The sequence below is a fragment of the Antechinus flavipes genome, chromosome 4 (genome assembly GCF_016432865.1).
Source record: "Antechinus flavipes isolate AdamAnt ecotype Samford, QLD, Australia chromosome 4, AdamAnt_v2, whole genome shotgun sequence".
In the NCBI taxonomy this organism is placed as follows: domain Eukaryota; kingdom Metazoa; phylum Chordata; class Mammalia; order Dasyuromorphia; family Dasyuridae; genus Antechinus; species Antechinus flavipes.
In genome coordinates, this window is record NC_067401.1 from 334,559,544 (window position 1) to 334,573,153 (window position 13,610).

At 33.8% G+C, this 13,610-nt stretch overlaps 1 long non-coding RNA gene across 1 annotated transcript in view; it reads right to left on the reverse strand.

Moving 5' to 3' along the window:
- Positions 1–12,940, reverse strand: part of LOC127562306 (uncharacterized) — a 58,291-nt gene extending 45,351 nt beyond the window's left edge. The window contains exon 1 of the long non-coding RNA XR_007953651.1: positions 12,841–12,940. This is a non-coding gene — a long non-coding RNA (uncharacterized LOC127562306). The remainder of the gene's footprint in view (positions 1–12,840) is intronic.
- Positions 12,941–13,610: the final 670 nt, after the last annotated feature.

Consider the following 13,610-nt stretch of genomic DNA (forward strand, 5'->3'; position numbering starts at 1 on the left):
ATTCAATAAACATTTAGTTACTTAATAACTACTATGAGAAAGGAAATGTGCTAAGCACTAGAAATACAAAAAGAGTCTCTTCCCTCAAAGAGTTTATAATCTAAAAGGAGTGTGTGTATGGAGGTAGAGGGAAGAGAGGCATGGAAAGAAAGATATGGGAAACACTCCATATACAAGATAAATAGGAAATAACTAAAAGAGGAAATGCACCGAAATTAAGAAGGGCTAAGGAAGACTTCTATAAGATGTTGAATTTTATTTGGGATTTAAAGGAAGCCAAGGAGGTCAGTAGTCACAAGGGATGATGGAAGGCATTCTACAAAATTGTAGATACTGGATTTAGGGATAGGGGAAAGGGACTAGACCTGGAATTTCATTGACATCAGAAACTCCATTAAAAAAAAAATCCTTTTTCCAATGGAGGTCATCATCTTCTCTTCAAGAAGGTTGCCTAGAGCACTGAAAAGCTAAATTATTTGCTTACATTTACACAACCAACAGGTGTCAGAGGTGATACTGGAACGGGCCTTTAAATGGAGAGACAGTGTGGAACAATAGGTAGAAAACTGGCCTTCAAGCCAGAAAGACCTGACTTCAAGCAGACATTGCATACAGCATTTTCCTGGCTCTGCTTCCTTTACTCTGTTTCATTATATAGTAGTATTGCCATGCTACAAACCCTTACTAGCTGTATAACTCTGTCCAAGTCATATCTGCTTCAGTTTTCTCATCTGCAAAAATGGTGATAATAATATCTACCTATCTCACCAGGTTGTGGTAAGGATAAAATGAAATGATATTTGTTTTGAAAATTTTTAAACATTATATATGCTAATTGTTGTTATTATTATTAATAAGAATGATTGACCATAGGTTTCATAATCCTTTTCTTGTGTATATGTCACAGATTCCTTTGCTAGTCTGTTGAAATTTATGAACCTCCTCTAAAATGTTTTTTAAAACACAATAAATAAAATACATAAAGATATAAAGGAATCAAATTATATTGAAATAAAGTTATCAAAATTTAAAAAAAAAAAAAGTTCATGGACCTTAGATTTAAGAACTTTTGCTTTAGATATTGAGACTGTATCTTTGAAAGCCAAGTGGATATGAGGCATAAAAAACCAATTTGAGTTGGAATTTGGAAGTACATTTTGAAAAATATCTTATTATAAAATGCTTTTTCTTATGGAGTCAGGAAAAGAATATAGATTTGTGAATAGAGTTTTTTTCTTTCTGTTAATGTCTCTTTAAAATCATGGTGCCTTGCACTTTTTTACAGAATTCCAAATGTCTGAGCCAGATAAAATGCAGCAGGATTGTTATTTCTTTTTCCTTTAATATGATGTGGGACCAAATTAGATTTTTGGCTGCCCCATGACATTGATTCCTGTTGAGTATGAAGTCCACTAAAAACCATTGTTTGTTTATCCATAAATTGCTTTCAAGTTATGTCAAGGCAAGACAAGCAAATAAGCATTTGTTAAACATCTGAAAGGTGACAGGCACTGTGTTAAATGATAAGGATACAAGGAAATGCAAAAGCAGCCCCTGCCCTCAAGAGCTCATAATCCAAGAGTGGGTGCGGAGGAAAGGAGGCAACATGCAAGTAGCTATCTGCAAATAAGTTATATACAAGATAATTTATAGATAATCTCAGAGGGAAGATTCTAACATTAATGAGAACCAGCAAAGCTTTCTTGAAAAAGGTGGGAAGCCACAATCCCCATATACTTATAGAGTTGTTTTTCAAACTCAAATAAATCCTTATTTAATTTAATTTAATCCTTGTAAAACTTAATCTTGAATTCATTCACTATTATTGTGATTTTTGTGATCATAAGGATCTTTTTGGATCTCAGTTCTATCATTTCTTAATCCATCTAATTATATTGTTGTGCCTCAGTGTCCCTAAATTGTCCTGCCTCAGTTTCCCTAAATTGTTCTGCCTCAGTTCCTTGAATTGTTCTGCCTCAATTCCCCTGGTTGCAACCCTCCTTTTCTGTTTATTAGGACTGAGATAATTAGGGCTGTAGCTGGCCACTCTGGCATTCCAAAAGATAAAACTCCCAATGTCCTATCTCAGATATCTAATTGACATTCTCTATCTCTATCTCTCTAGACCTCCTGGCTCTAGTTGGACACCTCCTTTACCCCCATAAATTATCAGAATTTATAGTTCTACTCCCAACTATTCAGAACTGAATTGATGGTCCCTGCCTGGAAATTTCCACCATTTACCAATGCTTGGATTCCACTTTCTTACCTTTGTCTTCCCAATCTTGGAGCCACATGTAAAAACTATTGGAAACTCATATTCCTTGCTGATGCTGAAGCTGCTGCTGCTGCTCAGTGCTTTGAGACATCAGCCCTGGGAGCAAAATGGATCCTTTGGTCCTAGAAAATCTCTCTCTCTCAGAAATCCAAATAAAATATTAAAAACTCTCTAATCTCTACCTTGCCTCTCAGTTTCTCTGGCATTACAATATTATCATGCAAAGTTTATTTTGTCCAAAAGAATATAATGAGATATCCTATCAAATGTCTGGCTGAAATCTTGATGTGAATCTATCTACAGCTTTCCCCTGATCTAAAAATCTAGAAAATATGTTAAAAAAGGAAATCACAATGAGTCATAATTTGGTTTGTGTGTGTGTGTGTGTGTGTGTGTGTGTGTGTGTGTACGTATGTGAACTCATACTGACTCATTGTGATCCCCTTTTTTCCTTTTGGGCTGCTCACCAATCTTAAATAATTTGTTTGAGAAGTTTTCCAAGAGTTAATATCAAGCTCAATGATCTATCCTTCCTAGCATGAAACACATTCATTTTTGTAGAGAAGATGTATTAGATGTCAGAGAAAATGTTTTTTTCTCACATTGATCCAGTAGAGGGAGTCTGAGCTTCATTATTCAATTGCTGGAAATTGCCCATAAAGACAGGACTTGGAACTTATGCAATCGAATTCTGGAAGCCCTAAGTCCCTAGTGAAAAGATGGAGACTGATATCTTCCCTGGATGCTGACATAGTCCTGAGTCAGGAAAAAAGATCGACATCTGGCTTCCACCTGACCTCTTTCCTCAGAGGAGGGGACCAAATCTCATTCAGGTATTCTCATTTTCCAGAAGAGGAAATCCCAGAAGTGGCTCAGTTGTTCTTTTGGTTGATTTACTCCTGCTTAATGTCAGCTCCCTGAGCACAGAGCATCCAGTGTTTATGTCTGTGCTCTGAGATGGTCTTGCCCAAGTTTTCTTTTTCTTTTAATATTTTTATTTGTTGGTTATACATGTATATTAACTTTTAAAATATACATTTCTTTATGAATTATGTTGACAGAAAAATAAAAACAAAAATGAAAAAAACACAAGAGAGAAAAAAAAACAGAAAAAAGAAGTGATCATACCATCTTAGCTTTTTATTTAGAGAACCTTCAGACTAAGTGTCTGGTTCTTCATTAGAGATAGATAATTAGAAAAATCAGTCCCCTTCTGAATTTGTTTTAGTGATCAGACAACAGATTAATTTGGGGGAATATATGTATTTCTTTCTTTTAAATTATATTTTCATTTTTCTGGTCCCCTATCCTCTTCCAATGAATAAACACACATATATAAATGCACATATTATGTACATATACACATACATAAATATACACATATACATATATATTTATATATAATGGAAAGAGCCAAAAAGGAACCCAGACATTCATTGATAACTGAAGTGATTATATATATATATATATATATATATGAAATATTATTTGTCACATATATGTAATTTATTGATAACTGAACTGAGATACAGGAAATATTTTATATCTATATTATACATTCATATTTTATATCTATATATAGAATATTTCACACATATAACATATTTAATATATGATATAATATACATATGTATCATCTATTTCAGTTTAGTTATCAACAATTATATTCTCTTTTTAAAATCTCTTCCAATATTGTAAAACTCTAGGGAAAAAAGTCAATTTCTAGAGATGGAAAAATATTAGTTGGGATGTTCCTTATAAATGAAGAAATTATCCTATCCTGTACCCTCTTCTCCTAAAGGCCTAAGATTTATTTATATAAATTTATATAGATTTAATTATAAAATGTTCCTTAAAGTAATAAAAAGGGTAAGATGAGGAGCACAGAGCTGAGTTGTGTTCCTACAGCAGCCCCTCAGCTGAACTCTTCCAAATTCCCTTTCAAATGAATTTAAAATAACTCTTCAAATCAAAATTTGGAGCAAAAGATCCAGCAAAAATTCAGAATGAGACATTTTTCACAAATCTTAGTGTCATATAACTTAGGAGGTCAGAAAGACTGGGATAAGGCCCACAGTAATCTCATCAGTGTGCTTTGGAGATGCTTAGGACTGTGGTAGCAGCAGCAGCAACAGCAACTTCTGGAGTTCTCAACTCAGAGACAATAAAGGGGTCAGAAAACTGTTCAGAAAGAGAATACTGAGAATCTTTTTGCTAATGTTAGGTGTAGCTGGCACTAATTTGCAATTCTTTGCCCATGCCAAGTTCTAGGTCACAATTCTAGGACAGAGAGGAAGTACTGGATCACAGTTCTAGAACAGAAAGGAGCTCTTGTGGTCAGTCACAAAGAATCAGGGGACTTAGTCACAGTTTCAGAGCCAAGAGCACTGTTAGCACTTGCATCCACAGGGAGGCAAGGGCCCCTTTTTGGTTAAACACAGGACACAGAGTAGGAGTTTTTGACTACATCCCTCCTTAGATGTCACCAACTTGAAAATACCAAAAATTTATAGATTCCCAAAACTCATTCTAAAAATACAGCAGAAAAAAGCCTGAAGCTTGTCCCAGTTCCTCCCCTCATCCCTCATGGTTAGAAAAGTCTAACTTTAACATAAAGGAATAGATTTAGAAAATGAGCAAATAACAAGAAAAAAAGAACTTGATCTTAAAAATGATACTATTGTCATATAGCTTGAAATCAATACAAAAACAGCTACAAGCAAAGTCTGAAAAATTCTGATTGTACTCAATTCCAACAAGAATTTCTGAAGTGTTAAAGAAAGAGATAAGGGTAAGAGAGGAAAATTGGATAAAGAAATGAGTGATAGTTTAAAAAAGATATGAAAAGAGAATTAACAGTTTGGTAAAGAGAGACAAAAATACTAAAGAAAATTGCATGTTAAAAATAAGTAGCAAATTGGTAAAACAGTCACAAAAATTCACTGAAGAAAAAAATTCTTTTAAAAGCAGAAATTGACCAAGTAGAAAAAGAGGCACAACAGCTCACTGGAGAAAATAATTCTTTAAAAAAATTTTTATTTTTCTTCAATTACAAGTAAATATAATTTTTTAAACATGAAATTTGTTTTTGTTTTTGTTTTAATTTTGAGTTCCTCAATGTAGAGGGGCAGAGCCAAGATGGTTGAATAAGGTAGAAATTCACCTGAACTCTCCTGAATTCACCACCAAACAACTATAAAATAATGCATCAAAGTAAATTTTATTGCAGCAGAATCAACAAAAAGATGGGGTAAAATAATTTTCCAGCCTAAGACCACTTAGATTGGCAGAAAATGTCTCATTTAGGTGAAAAGGAAATTCAGTCAAGTTTAGGTGGCATCCATGCAAGCCAGAAGCAGGCTGTGCCCCATCTAGCCACCGGAAGCCCCAAACTCCCAGGCAGTTCAGTGTCATAGCCCTTGCATATTAGGTCAATTGTACAGCAGGGCAGTGGCAAGGCCTTGAGCCCCTGGAATAGCAGGCCAGCAACCAGGTTCCAGGTCCCTGATTCAAGAAATTTAGGGATTTCCCTATGCTCTAGGAGCAGAACCTAATTTTAAAAGTTATGAAATAGGAAAAAATGTGCAAAAAACCTCCCTACAAACAAACAAACAAAAAAAGAATCTAACAATAGATCTGTTATTATGAGGACAGAAAAGCTCAAAACACAAATTCTGAAGGAGACTACAACATCAAAAAGTCCATATGCATGAATTGGTTTCAGGCCCAAGAAGAACTCCTGGAAAAAAAACTCAAAAAAGATTTTAAAACATAAATAAGAGAAGCAGGAAGAAAATGGGGAAAGAAAGGAGAATGATGCAAGAGAATCATGAAAAAAGAGTCAACACACTTTGGTAAACAAAGCACAAAAATGGGGGGAAGGGTGCACATAAATTCACTGAAGAAAAAACTCCTTAAAAAGTAAAATTGATCAAATGGAAAAGGTGGTACAAAAGAAGAAAATAGCATCTTAAAAATTAGAATTGTGCAAGTGGAATCTAAAGACTCCACGAGACATCAAGAAACAATGAAACAAAATCAAAAGAATGAAAAATAAAAGAAGAAAATATCTCATTGGAAAAACAACTGGCTTAGAAAACACATTCAGGAGAGATAATTTAAGAATTGCTGGAATACATTTAAGCCACGATTTAAAAAGATACAGAAAGTCATATTTTAAGAAGTTATCATGGAATATTGCCCTAATGTTCTAGGACAAGACAATACAATAGAAATTGAAACAATCTACTGATCACTTCCTGAAAGATATCCCAAAATGAAAACTTCCAGGAATATTATAGTCAAATTTCAAAGTTTTCAGAGTAAGTAGAAAATATTGAAAACAAACGGAGTTATAGAGAGGGTTGTACAATATTTAGCAGCTGCCACTTTAAAGGAACAGAAAACTTGGAATATAGTTTTCTGGAAGGCAAAGAAACTGGGATTATAATGAAAACTAACATACCCAGCAGAACTGAGTATAAACATTCAGGAAGAAAAAAATGGATATTTAATGAAACAGAAGAATTTCAAGCTATCTTGGTGAAAAGACCAGAGCTCAAAAAAAAAAAAAAAATGAATGCAGAATCATAGGGCACGCAACAAAATCAAGCTATTTACATTTTTATGAAATGATTCATCTAACTTCTAAAAACTCTATAATTATTAGGGCAGCTAGAAAGAGTCTATCTATATGAAACACACAGATATGAATTGATTATATGATTATGAAATGATTATATGGGGTGATTTGACAAAAAATGAAGCAAAAGAGTTATGCACTGGGAAAGGGGGGGGGTAGGAGAGATAGAATGGGGCAGATTTTTTTCACATTAAGGAATTTTGCAAAAAAGAGAAAGGGATGGCAGGCCATGCTTGAACCTTACTCAAATCAGAATTGACATAAAGAAGGAAGAATATATATACACACTCAATTGGATTTAGAAACCTTTCTTACCCCATAGAGAGATGTAGGAAGGAAAAGGGATAAGAAATATGGAGGGATGAATAAAAAAGGAGGGTAGATTGAGGGAATCAGAAACAAAGCAGACTTTTGAATAGGGACAGGACAAAAAAGAGAGGGAGAAGAATAAATAGAAGAAAATTTGATGGAAGAAATATACAATTAGTAATCATAAATGTATGAATAGGATGAACTCACTCATAAAATGGATATGGAAAGCAGAATAGATTAAAAAACAAAATCCAATTATATGTTGTTTATAAGGCACACACTTGAAACAGAAAGTCATGCAGAGAGTTAAAATAAAGAGCTGGAGCAGAATCTATTATCCTTCAGGTGAAGTAAGAAGATTTAGAATATCAAGGAAAATAATGAAAAAAAGTCAGAAATAAAGTGACAATAGCATTTTAATTAAGAAGTTCTATTATAAAGCACCAGTCATCAAAACTATTTGGTACTGGTTAAAAGAAATAGAAAAATCAATCAATGAAACCAACCATATAAGAGAGAAAATCAGAAATAACAAAACAATAATCCAATGTTTAACAAACTAGAAAAATATAATATTTTAGAATAAATTCTTTATTTGATAAGAATTTCTGGGAAAACTGGAAACAGTCTAGCAGAAATTATTTCAAACCATTATCTTACAGCACATGCTAAAATAAATTCAGGATGGATTTATGACTCGAATATTAAAGATCATACCATAAAAAAATCAGGAGAGAAGCAGCTATGAATAGAAGATGAATGCTTAAAGAAACAAGGGATGGTTACAGAAGATAAAAGATAATTCTGTTTGCATGAAATTGAAAGTTTTTATACCTACAAAATTACTGCACAAGCATAAGGAAATCAGTCAATTGGAAAAACTATCAAATATTTTTGATGAGAGTTTGGAATCTAAGAGATGTAGACAACTCGTAAATATACAAGACTAAAACCCATTCATTAGTTAGCAATTGGTCAAAGGATATGAACAAATAACCATTCAAAAGAATGCTCCAAATCACTAATATAAGAGAAATGCAATTCAAGTCAATCCTGAAGTTTCACCTCATATCCAGTAAATTGGCCAGCTTCAAAAAATGAAGGGAATCAATGTTGGGAAAGCTACAAAATGATAGGCATACCAATGCATTGTTATTGGAGGTGGAATTGGTATAACCGTTCTGAAAGGCAATTTAGAATTACACAAATAAAGTCAATGAGATTTCCATAGCTTTTGATCTTGATAATTTACTGCTATCATTAAGGGTACTGCCATCCTCCCATTCTTCTTGACTTCTCATCTAGCTGTCATCCTAATCTTTTCATTTTCTCTCACCCTCCACATAACAATCTTTTTGCCAAGGCCTGCTGATTTTACCTTGGTAATATCTCTTTTTTTTTTTTTTTTTTTTTTTTGACACTGTCTCCATCTTGGTTCAGGACCTTATTATCTATCACCTGGATTATTTCATTAGCATGCTAGTTGGTCTCTCTTTTGCAAGGGATTTCCCATTTTAGTCCATCCACCACTCAGCTGTGAAAGTGATTTTTCTAAATTAGCACAGACCTATCCATGTCACTTTCTTCTCCTTTTCTTCCCCTTTCAATCTCTTTCCCTTTTCTTCCTCTTTCAATCTCTTTCCTTTTTCTTTCCCTTTCTATCAAGCTCAGGATCAAATATAAAGTCCTCTATATGAAATCCAAAGCGCTCCATAATCTTTCCCTCATAATACTGTGCTCCAATTTATCACTCTTTTCTACCCTAATCTCCATATAATGTATAGTATAGTTACCATAGTCTATTTGTTGTTCCTTGGATAAGACACTCTATTTCTAAATTATCAGCTTTAATCACTAAATTAATGTTTGTAGACAGCTGAAGAACTATGTCATTCTTAATATAGTTGATCTGCTTTTCTACTACTACATCAGCAACTTTGTGAAGGGGAAGGAAGTACATAGGATTGTTACTGATATGGAGTTTGAAGAGTCAGAGATCAAATATTTTAATATCTTTATATAGTTATTAAATATCAAAGCCCAGGTTCAGAGTCAAAGACCACATACTTCAATATCTTTATACAGTTATTAAGTAGCAAAGCCCAAGTCCTCTGTCTCCAAATTCATCTCATAATCCTTTCACTACACTTTGATGCCAGGGTCATCCTCTGTTTTTACTTACTTCATTGATCATTGTGATTAAAATAATTCATCATAGAGGCAGATAAGTGGGGCAGTAGATAGAGCACTAGCCCTGAAGTCAGGAGGACTGGAGTTCAAATCTGACCTCAAAAACTTAACACTTCCTAGCTGTGATATTGGGCAAGTCATTTAACCCCAATTGCCTCAGGAAAATAATAATAATAATAATAATAATAATAATAATAATTCATCATTTGGTGGTCAACATTTGATGAGCAGTTTCTACATACTTAACTAGTAGATATATCATATGTTATTAAAATGCCATTAGAAGACTTTCCAGCTTGACAGAGAGCATTGAAATTCATATTATACATATAGGATCTTTGCAAATTCAGTGTCACTTCCATACTGTGACAAAGTATAAGAAGACTTTAATATTAAATTTGGATTCACAATTTGATAACATTGATTTATAACTCTTGGAAAATAATTGCCCACCACTATTTCGGATAGAATTCTGATGTTCTGTCAACTATGATCCTCCTTATTCACCCTTTCTAAATGTGATATCTCCCAAGTTAACTAAAGGAACATATTCTAGACTGTAATAGATAAAAACATTATTTGGGACTATTATTTCTGACTTCTTCTTAAAAGATAAGGGTCAAGATTTCTTTCAATTACTATGTCTCAAATCATGTAAATTCTACAAATGGCTCTTTGAACACTGTAACACACATTATAGATGTTCCATTGGGAACTAATTAATTGTTTCAGGAAAGAACAAATAATTCATTGACTTAATGTAGAATTTTTAAAATAATAGCTTTTTATTTCCAAAATATATGCAAAAATAGTTTCAACATTGACCCTTGCCAAACCTTGTGTTTCAATTTTTTCTCCCGTCCTTTCCCCCATCTGCCTTCCCTAGAGACCAAGTAATCCAATTTAGGTTAAATATATGCAATTCTTCTGCACAAGAAAAATCAGATCAAAAAAGGAAAAATGAAAAAGAAAAAAAGCAAGCAAACAGCAACAAAAAAGGTGAAAAAACTCTGTTGTGATCTACATTCAGTCCCCATGGTCCTCTCTCTGGATGCAGATGGATCTCTCTTCATCACAAGTCTGTTGGAATTGGCCTAAATCACCTCATTGTTGAAAAGCATCAGTTCATATAAATTTCTCTAAGCCTTTCTGAACTGATGTAGACTTTTTAATTCTTAATTTTCCTACATGGAAAAATGGAAGTCCAGATAAAAAGGAAAATTTTGAGAGCTAGGTTTTTTACTGATTGGTAGCAGCATCTATGGCAAAATCTTTGGTGCTGGAAAAACTTCAAATGCAAATATTAAGTAATTTTTGTGATTAGAAGGAAGGAGAGGAGGTTTGGGTTGTCTAGCATTAAAGAGCAGTGACCGCTTGTGGCCCAATCCATGTTGGGAAATTAAACTACTCCAGTGTGGCTATCTAACTGACTTTAACCCACATCAACTGAGAACCATTGAGCTCCAGTGATCCATCAGTCTCAGTCTCCCCAGCAGCAGGGATTACAAATGTGTATAACTGCACCTGATGAGTCATTCTGTTTAATTCTTATAAATATTTCACAAGTGGCCCACTATGCAGAGGGTACCATTATAGGCACTTGGCACAAAAAGACCAAAACAAAATGTTTGTTACCATCCTCACTTTACTATCACCAAGGTAAGCCCCAAACTTCTACTCAACTCTCTTGGTGAAATACTTCATTGCCTCATTCGGATTAGTAAGTCAACTAGACCCCTAGAAATCTTTTATCTCATATGATCTTATCTAAGTTTCCATTCTTCACTCTTCAAGTCCAGCTTAATTACTTTTCTGGGGTTATTTCCTCCTTAGATAGTTTTCCATATAAAATGCAGGAGTAGAGAGTTTGGTACCCACATTTTATTCTTTAGTTGCTTTCAGACTTGTTTCTTTGACTCTGTTTAATCCTCAGCCTCTATAGCAAGAATGTGCTGGGCTCACATTCTATTTGGGGATGATGGGGATGGTGGTATCTGTGGTATAGTCTGGAGTTCTTGGCTTTATTTTTCATTGTTTTTAACTCTCTCCAAGAAAAATGATGTTCTGGGATGATACTGGTGCTAAATACACTTATGGTTATAGTGGGAGTAGATTTTAGAAGAACAGAGAAAATTATCAGCTTGCAAGAATAAATGAGTTACTGTGGATTTACGGAATGCTCTTACAATCCATCCAGTGGGATTAAAGGGGGCTAAAATGTGTCCTTGTGAAGAACATGTTTTTAGTAGAAGTTGGGTTGATATAGAGAAATATTGATTTCTACAAAGAAATACATAGACTTGTTCTAGGAGAGCATGACTATTTTGCCACCCTTTGGGAGATAATCAAGAAATTTTAAGGGAATTCATCAGAATTCTGAATAAATAGTGTAATAAGAGCAGCTCTATGTTTCTAAAAATTATGATTTTGATACTCTTATATATAATAATTTAAGTAAATAGCTTCCAATTTGTTATTTGCTATGATCTGATATTTGTTCATTCAGTAGACATATATAAGAAATTACAACACAGAAGGCATTATGCTAAGTCCTAAAGATACAAAAAAAGGTAAAAGACAATTCCTGCCATTAAAGTATTCACAATCTAACCAGGGAGTAAATATGTAAACAAATACTACATCCTTTGTTCTATAGCCTTTGCACCCTAATTGACAGAAGAAGAAATGTTGGATCTCCCTAGATGCAAAGGAAACAGCTTCTTTTATATCTGCTTAGTCAGGGTCCTAGGCCTTATTGTTGTTAATCTCATCCTGTACCTAATGGTTAAACTTCAGAAATGATCTGGAAATATTAAAATAAACAGGAAAAAGTAAGAAATTCTAAACTAATTTTACAAATAGTTTTAGCTTAAAAATAGTTTCTAGTGGGCTCATAAAATATTCAATTTTTATATCCCTTAAATTCTACAAGTGGTTTTAAAGAAAACAATTTAATAACAAAAAACCCCAAAACATTTTGTAGTTGGGTTACCCACTTCTATTTTTAGCATTTGGAAGAAAGGAAAAAAATAAACATTTCTATAGTACCTATTATGTGTCAGGCATGGCTAAATAAGCTTTCCAAGGATTACTTCATTTGATCTTCAAAAACACCCTGAGGAGGAGGTGCTATTATTATCCCCATTTTATAGTTGAGAAAACTGAGGGAGTCTAAGATTGAGTGGCTCCTCCAAGACACACAACCAGTAGTATCTGAGGCTAAATTTGAACTGAGATTATTCTTACTCCAGGCCCAGCAGTGGACTATCTCCTGTGTGACCTAGCCATAGTAGATAGAAATCTATAATAGACAATTTTAAGTACATAATATAAAATAGATCTAAATCCATGGATTTGTTTGCATCACTGGGTTTGTAGTAGAGTCTCTCTCTTCTTTATAGATTTATTATTTTCTTACCTTGACCCCATTTCAACCTTGGAGAAAATCTTCTTTGTGTTCTTGTTGTAATAGCAGTAAGGTTGGAGTGATTGGCCTGGGGAGAAGTTTTCTAGGAACTCTTCAGTAGGCTGTTCTGTTCCTCTGCCAAGCCCAGTGCCTGGAACTATCAGAATAATCACTTTAAGTAGAGTATAAAGTTTAAATTCCAACTCATGAGCTGTGATGGGGAGTATCCCAAAGTTATTGAAGGAGGTCTGCAAATCCATAAATAAGCAAAATGGCTTTCTAAAGGCTGAATAAAATTATATATTACTAATTTGCAAATGATGTAGCTACTGTTATAATTAATAAAATGCAGATTTAGTTAAAAATGATTCCAAAGGGGCAGCTAGATGGTACAGTGGATAGAGCACCAAACCTGAAGTCAGGAGGATCTGAGTTCAAATCTGACTTCAAACACTTAACACGTCCCAGCTGTGTGACTCTGGGCAAGTCACAACCCCAATTGCCTCAGCAAAAACAAAACAAAACAAAACAAACAACAAAAACAAAAATGATACCAAATTGGTAAATTTTTTGTCACTCTATATCTTTACAACCAATAGTACAACTACTATCATTTCTACTCATGAACTGCTTAGTCATACTATCATGTGGGGATATTGTTTTCATTAATTAATAAGCATTTATTAAATACTTACTATGTGTTAGATCTTGGAGATATAAAGAAAAAAATGAAACAGACTGTCTCCTCAAAGATCTTGGGTTTCCTAGTATGAGAGGAGCCT